At 35.3% G+C, this 8,706-nt stretch overlaps 1 pseudogene; it reads right to left on the bottom strand.

Moving 5' to 3' along the window:
- Positions 1-1,186: 1,186 nt before the first annotated feature.
- The window catches only part of LOC101715988 (N-acetylglucosamine-6-sulfatase pseudogene), a 32,212-nt pseudogene continuing 24,692 nt past the window's right edge, over positions 1,187-8,706 (bottom strand).

Below are 8,706 nucleotides of genomic sequence, written 5' to 3'. Positions count from 1 at the left end.
CCACTACTTGTGGTAGTGTAGACTGGTGCAACCACTGTGAAAATCAGTATGGAGATACCTCAAAAAACTAGGATTAGAGGTCATATTTGACTCAGCTATTCCCCTGCTGGGTATCTTCCCCAAAGAATTAAAAGGATCATACCACAGTGATATATGTACACTCATGTTCATAGCAGCACAGTTTGTAATAGCTAAAACTTGGAAACAGCCCAATTGCCATCAACTGGTGATGATGAAGTTTTTAAAAAATAAAATGGAGTACTACTCAGCCATAAATAATGAGAAGCTAGAGACATTTATAGCTAAATGGATGCACATTGAGGTGATACTCCTACATGAAATAAATAGGACACATGTATAAATATTGAATAATTTCTCTGGTGTGAGAAACTGAAAGTGTAAATGAGGATCAAAATATATAATAGATAATATGAAATGGGAAGCAAACTTCCACAAGAAGAGAAAGGAAAAAAATATGAGAAAAGGAAAAAACGGAAACAAAGTCTTCATGAATAGGGAGGGATGGAGAGGTTGAAGGGAAGGTGAGGAAATGGAGAAAAAACAAGAACAAAGATATATCATGTAAAGGTACAAATTCCCAGTGATGACCTTCATCATATTGTATACCTAACATGTATAAATAAGCTTAATGAATAAAAAAACCCCAATGGTACTTGCTCTTAATCAGATGATTCCGCTGTCATGGTTATTCTTCAAGAGGTGTGATGTTATTTTTTTTGATAGTAGGCACTTAGTCTGAAATATGTAGGTCCTTTGATTTTAGGTAAAGCTATATACCAATAAATTGTCTTCATTTTTGCCATTTACCTGAACAGAATTACATATTCAGTCTTTGATCACACAGGGAATAATCAAGAATCATGGCATAAGAACATGAAGGACATGGTGAGAACAGAAAGGACATGGTGAGAACAAAAACCACAGGAGTGTTCATTATCATCTGGGAAAAGAGATAGAGGTAGCCACTCCTGACTCATGGGCAGAGTTCACATTTTAACACATTGCACAAGGAAGTTAGCAGATTGGGTTGCTTTTCAAACAGTATTTAAAGCAGAGCTCTTCCAGGTATGTTCTTGAAGAACTACAGACAGCTACTATGATCATTTCATCAGAAAGAGGCATGCAGGGATCACACTGTGAAGATTGTGCACCGTCACTACTAAGGCTATTTTGAGAATCTTCATGTTCTGATGCTGCCATGATTGCTGAACGAGAGGAAGATCGAGAAATGCTGGAGTAGGACAGGTTTGCCCAGAACAAGTCTGTAACGTCATTAACCAATAGTTCATCTTTCCTAAGACCTCTGAGCTGTACTTTTAGCAATGTTAATGATTTGATCTGGGTCTGTAGTCAGTTTATGGGCTTCTACAAACACATCCAGGTCATCAAATTCACAGTACTATAAATTCCACAATTTTGGCATCTTTCTGACACAAGCATAATTCAAAATTGCAGTCTGGGAAACCTTGAGATGTTCCATGTTGGGTTGATGCCATAGTAATTTTCTCTTTGATAGTTCACCAGGATTCCTGATTACTGCCACCTCTCAATATGAGAAATAAGGACATTCCATTCATCTGTGTATTATTCAGGTTATAACCAGTGATGTCCAAAATAGTAGGTTGACACAAGTAGGTTCACACTTGTCTCATTTGGTTTGATCACAGGCCCTTGGACAAGCAAAGGAATTTTGTCAGCTGTCTTTTTTCTGTTAGTAAAGAAAACTGTCCTGTGTGATAGCCATTGTCTGAGGTAAAAAAAATAAAGTTTCCAGTTGTTTAATGGCAAAAGTCTAAGATTTCTTAGACATTAGAAAAAAAAGATGTATGTGTTCTGAGCTCCCCAGTGAATTCCAATGTCTTGATCTCCACAAGGTCATCAACTGAGAGCAGAGCTTGCCACCTTTTCCTAAATGCATTGTCTAAAACTATATTGAGGAATTAGTCATTGGTGTCTTGGCATGCCTAATTAGTTTTTACTTCCTCATTCCATGGATGTTGAAATATTTGTTTCTTGGTGCAAAGACATTCTGGAAAGTCTTCTGCTATTGAGGTACAGATGTCCAAGGCTAATGATGTACTGGAGATCATCATGAAGAATGGTTCAAAGGTAGATTTATAGTCCAGGAAGCCCAAGGAAGACATCAGCCAGAGCATCTGTCTGTCTCAAGTTTTTACCATTCTTCCATGCCTTCCCATTGACAGAGAGGGTGTAATTATAGTATCTAGAATTTTTTTACAAAGCATACCAGTAACTGTAGCCCAGAGAAACATGTTCTAATTCACCTGCATCCAGGGATCCACACTCATTTAAATTTTTCACTGGAAAAAAAGGTTTGGTAACCACACATGAACCTGAGTAGTGGTAGGAAAGTATTTGACTCCTGGGTCTTCTGCCAAGACATGCTCCTGAAGCTTCCTTCCTATGTGTGGTTAACAATGTGATGATTATGTGGACACTTCCCTGTTAGGATACTGGCTCTGCTTGGGCAGTAAAGAGAGCTTGACACATAAGTGCTAGATAAAGTCATCCCCATCTCTCCAATGAGAGCCTTGGTTTTCTTTAGTGGTATCATGCCACCAATTACTTTTTTCTGGTTGTCAGTGAGGACTGGTACCTGAAGCCCCCAGGCAGTCACTCAACAGGAGGATCAGTAATGGTGTTGAACTACATGCCCTATCAGGGGCCACCTGGGGCCACAGGCAGAAGCTGCATGGCAGAGGTTGCTCTGAGGATACCTCACTGTGTGGGAAAGACCTGTGAGTGACCAAAGGGCCAGAGCCCTAAGAGCTGCCAGAAGAAAAGGTGGTCCTTGTTAGGCTTTACTGGTTATCAGTCACACTTCTCCTGTATTCCATTGCAGTGAAGTGAATTTCATGGTACCTAGGAATCCATTTTGTAAGAAACAAACTTATAACTAATGTTAAATTTGGGGTTAAAATATTTTGATGATTTAGGGGCCACTAATCTAAGTCTGTACTGTCATATGCTTTACCTAGCCCATTTCAGTAGATGAATGAAGGACCAGCTATCAAGGTGACGACTTGAAACTAAACAAACTTGTTTGTAACCCATGGCAGAATAGTGGCCTGCACTTTTAATCCCAGTATTCTGGGAGGCTGAAGCAAGAGGATTGTAGATGTGAACCCAGCCTGAACAACTTAGTGACTTAGCAAGACCTTGTCTCAAAATTAAAGAAAAAAACTCTAGATGCAGCTCAGTGGGAAGGCCCTGGTTTCAATTCCCAGGGTGCAGGGTTGGGGGTGGTGGATATGTAAGGCCATAGAAGAGAGGGGAAAAAAAAGAAAAGAAAAAACTACAGCAAATCTGAATCAAACATTTCTATCCATTCTAAAATTCTCCTAGATATTTCTTATAAAAATGTTAAGATGACTTTTGAAGTATTAAACTAGTTAATTTGTCTGTAACCCATGGCAGAATAAAAGAATTGATACATTTCACTGATTAAAACCCAGTTTACTGTGATTTTCATGTGTAGCTTATTACATCGTCCTCAAAGGCTTTGGTTCTACAGAAAATGCCAAAGCCTGTGATGTTTTAAAATATGCCTATAAAGTCATCGAGAATCCTCATATCAAGAAGTGGAGTTTAACTCTACTTTCCCTTGAGTGTCTCTGGAATTAATGATGCACTTCTAACAAGTAAAGCAGAAGTGGTAGTGTGCAACTTTGAGACTAGGTTTACAGGCATTGGAACTTTTTCTTACTCTTTCACTTCAGTGGTTTTGGAAGAAAGCAGCTGCTATGTCAGGTGGAGCCTGTGGAGAGTTTCTTGTGATGAGAAACTGAGGCTGCTAGTCAAGTCCCTCCGAAAGCTGAGGCTTCCTGCTGATAGCAATGGGACTGAGTGACCTTGCACATGAAGTTTCCATCTCCAGCTGGTCTTCAGAAGCCAGCAGCCCTGGCTTATGTCTTGCCTACAACCTCATGAGGCCCTGAACCACCTTGCTAAATGACTCCCAAGTTTCTAAGCAACAGAAATTGTAAGATAATAATGTTTATGGTTTTATGATGCTAATTTCAGGGGTAACTTGTTACACAGCAATGGATAACTAACTCAAGTATGTAGACAGGTCTGTAATGGTAAAAATGCTACTTTTTCAAGAAAAAATTAAACTGAAAAAAATATGATGGTATGATAGGCAATGATCTAATAGGTTGATAACACCCACTGTGTTTCTACTTTATAAAAGAAAAGACTCTACAGTCTCAGGGCTTGTTTTTCCTAGTCTGGCATGAACTACTAAGTACTCTCTCTGCCCTCAGTCCTTAAATGTTAAGAAGGATATACTTTGTCAGAAACAGGACTTCAGTTTCCCACATTTATGAATTTTGTGAAGAAACGGGAGCAAAATATAAAACTTTTTCATGTTTAAGGTAAAATATTTCTGGCATCCCAGAAAAATATCTATTAAGTTACTGCCAGAGGGCCTCTTCTATTAATACATTTTTAAAAGAGAAAAATAAAGCCCATTCAGAACTATTTTCAGATCAAACTTACTGGTTTAAGTTCTTGGAAAAATAAAAGAGCAATGTCTTAATCAAGAAAATCATTTATTATAAATCCTGAAAAAAAATTACTAGCTATTTTAGGTAAGATGCCATTGAATATAAGGATTTTGGTAAGCAAGTATATATTTCAACACTATAAGTGCTTTTGTGCATGTGTGTGTGTGTGTGTGTGTGTGTGTGTGTGTGTGTAAAATCTCAGTTTTACTGCAGGTAACAAATCTGAAGATATTAAAAATCACATTAACTAGGAGGTAGCTATTATTGTTCAATCTGATCCTATTTCTTTTTTTTCTTCAATAATGAAAAACAGCCGAAAGATGATTTTATTTCTTTGAGTATGAAGACACTTATATGATACATTTTCAACTCAAATGTTTGTAAGTCATACTGAATTTTATTAATATGCCATGTCAAGCAATAAGTTGGAATAAACTAAAAAAATGCCACACAGATGGCCATTTGAATTTAACTTTACAATTTTAAGCTTTTATATGAGCCGAAAGCACAGCAACCTTTATTTAGAATTTGACCTTTTGAAAAGAATTAAAGTTTTATTACACATGGATTTAATTTTTTAATTTTCTTTAAAAAGGAAGTGGCTAATTTTTCGTGAAAGCAGAAGATAAAGGAAAGCATTACCATGATGAATATTAGTTTTCTTTCTTCTGTGAAATACATGCTCAGTAAAAAGTGCTCTAGGATGGAAAGCCCCACTGTTTCCACCAAAGTGATCTTTGACCCTGAAAGTTTAATAACATCTGCTGACACATTTTATTTCTTCTGTTTCCTCTTTGGGATCATTTACAGAGGTCAATGAAATTTCACTAAGTTCAGCTCCGTTTCATTTGAAAACTTATTCATTGATTGCCTTGGATAAATAAATCAGTAAATTTTAACAGGAGTGATTGGCTTTTCTATTACAAACATTTGTAATGCAAATGAGATATGTCAGACTTATTGTAGGTGCACTGACAAAACTACTGCCACCTGAGAACTTTGAAACTCTGCCATTAAATATATCCTTAAATTTTGAAAAAAAAAGGTATCATATCCTTTAGGTAAATATTAGTTCTTTCTTTTTATTTTTGAGGCTAAACATTTATTGGTAGATTTTAGTTTGAAGTTAAGGATGAAGAAGTCCTTCTATGTTTATTAGAAATGCTTGTAATTATATACCAGATATGTCTTTAGAGGATTAAATAGTGTATTCCCTAGCTCACTATCTTCCTTCTACAAATCATCCTCATAAACCTCACACAATTAAATATTTAAAAGCAGAATGAATTAAAAATCTGTAAAACATATATTTTATGTATAAAATTAACACATCTGGACTGTCAGCAACAGTAATTTAATGATGTACTTATTTAAGGTACATCTGTTATATAGTTTATGTTAACAATACAGTTTATATTAAAATTAGAATAATATGAAATGCATTTGCTTATATTCCTTCTTCACAGGAAGTGGTTGGAGAAGATTCCCAATGAGTCATTTTATTGTTCAACAAGGGGAGCTCTTAGCAATTTAACCATGAACAGAGTATTTTGCTCCCCCATAGAATAACTCACTTGCAAATCAAATGCTATCTACCTCATTTGTGAGTTTTGTGGCATATGAAATGCATTTTCCTTTTTTTTTAAAGTCCAAGTTTGCCAGGCAATGAGCCGATTTTAATTCAAAATGTACATAAAATATTTTACTCTAATAGTTACAAGAGAGGAGAGATTTATAAGTGAAGGTTGATGTGCACATTGACATTTCACAGATCAATTTTTATTTTTATTTAAAGGAATAATGCTATTTCAAACAGTATTTTAATTGTGTGTATTCCTTTTCCCCTCAAAATTTCCTGGAAATCCCTGTCCAGCTCTCCTGGCCAATTTAGTTTTGCCTTGCATCTTTTCTCATGTCTTTCTACATGTATCCTGTTTTGAATCCATTTCAAAACCGATAATTGAAAGATTGGGGAGCATGTCACCAATTTCTTTATAGCCTTGAAAGTAATTTTTATGTCTAGTTTCTGTGTTAGGAAAGTACGTTTCGGTTAGTTTGATTATAAAAATGGATGTGCTTTTTAAAGAAATATATGGCACAAGGTTTTTTTTACTAATTAATTTTATGGGTACAATTTAAATATACATAATGATCACACTCATCAAAGGGGGTTTGTACCTGTACCTGTACATGATACAGCTTGATTCCTCTTTTTCTCCCATTCCCCTTTCCTCCCTTCAACCTCACATCCCCCCCTTACTTACAACAGCTGTTTCCATTTTTTCCTTCTTTTATCATTTTTTCCCTTTCCCCCCTCCCCTTTCACAGTTCCCTTTCCTTTTGAACAAGTTTCTTCCTATTTCATATTATCTATTATACTTTTTGGTCCCTATTGACCCTTTCAGTTTTTCACACTAGAGAGACAATGCGATATTTACATATATGTGTCTGATTTATTTCACTTAAGAGTATAGTCTCAAGTTGTATCCATTTAGCTACAAAAGTCTCAAGTTTATCTTTCTTTATGGCTGACTAGTACTCCATTGAATAAAAAAGGCATGTCTTTTTTATCCATTCATTGTTTGATGGGCATTTGAGTTGTTTTCAAGATTAAGCTATTACAAACTTGGCACTAGCTTAAATACCACGTGCATGCTCTTAAATGAGAAACCAAAAATATAAATAAATTAAAGAGCAAAGTAAAAGATAATGGGAAACAGGGAGATAGATCTTTTGCAAAAGGGAAGGGGACTAAGAGATGTAGGGAGGAGAGAAGGAGAGGACGTGAAGGGTTTAAAAAAGATTAAGATGAGTTATGTACATGACCAACTCTCCATGCTGAATGTAATCCTTATGCACTGCAAATATGTAGTAATAAAAATCAAAATTAAAAAAGAAATACGTGAAGAACTGACTACAAAAGCCAGATGTATTTATTTCACAATTTAGTTTGTATTTTTATTTTGGATGTTTTTCTAAAATGTATCAACAGATTGATTTTTGAAAAATAAAATGAGATTCTGATACACCTTTGAATATAAGATCATCAATTATTAATCACATCTTTCATGTGCCACAAGGAAACTGCCATTGAGTTAAACTGCAATTCTTCTTTCAATCACTTAGATGTTTTACTTATTTCACATCTTTATTTAAAGAGCTTTTAAACATTTTTTTTCACTTTTTGTCATTCTTACACAGATATAATGCAGAAAGTATAAGAGAAGTAAATTTGGTAAAATATTCCTAAAACTTTTTCAAATAGTCTCACTTTTAGTGGTCTTTTTGATTTTTCCCTATATAATGTCATTTACTAGGCAATTAAGAACATTGATGATAGGCCAAGTCTGACATTTGCTTTGCCACTCTGGTGGATGTGCATTACACCATTACTAAGGAGGCCCTGACTACATACTGTTTTCTTCAACAGCTGTACTAATCTACTGTCCCACCAACAGTGTGAAAGTTTCCTTTTTTTGCACATTCAGCAATACTTGTTATTTCTTTGCCTTTTGATAAGAATCACCGTAATGAGTGGGAGATGCTCTTTCATTATGGTTTTGATTACATTTTCTTGATGAGTGCTGTCTACTATCTAAATTTATCTCTATAAGCTGTGTCTCTACACATTTGATTACAAATGACAGAAAATATTAATTTTTTGTACTACACACACACGTACACACACACACCATATTAATGGCTCTTATACAATCTGTCCACATTTTCATATACTTGTACTTTACACAAGGGATAAGGTATATGGTCAATCACATTTGTTGTCAAATGAGTATTTCTCCAAGTAAACAAGCCTGGGATAGGGACAGAATATCTGACTGAAGCAAAAATGTGATTCTGCAAATTTCCAACTTATAAATCTGTAGGTCCATTCATGATTTACAAAGGTCCTGGCCATATACCTGCCTAGAAATGATGGAGTTGAAAATCATTTAGAAATGTTGAAAAAAGTAAATGTTTGAAAAGATTCAGGATATTTTCATAGCCTCAAATTGCTTATTAATGACAAAGAGACAAAAATTTAACACGGGGAAATGGACAGCAGTCATTTTAGTGGTTGAATTATCAGAAATGTTTAATTATTACTTCTTTCTATGGTCATGGTTACTGTTAGTGATGGAGGAAATGAAATGCTAGC

The sequence above is a fragment of the Heterocephalus glaber genome, unplaced genomic scaffold (assembly GCF_053883595.1).
Source record: "Heterocephalus glaber isolate CG9 unplaced genomic scaffold, H.glaber_assembly_v1.0 deba00000331, whole genome shotgun sequence".
Classification (NCBI taxonomy): domain Eukaryota; kingdom Metazoa; phylum Chordata; class Mammalia; order Rodentia; family Bathyergidae; genus Heterocephalus; species Heterocephalus glaber.
Note: the sequence above shows the minus strand (reverse complement) of the source record. Positions and strands in the feature narration are given on the sequence as shown.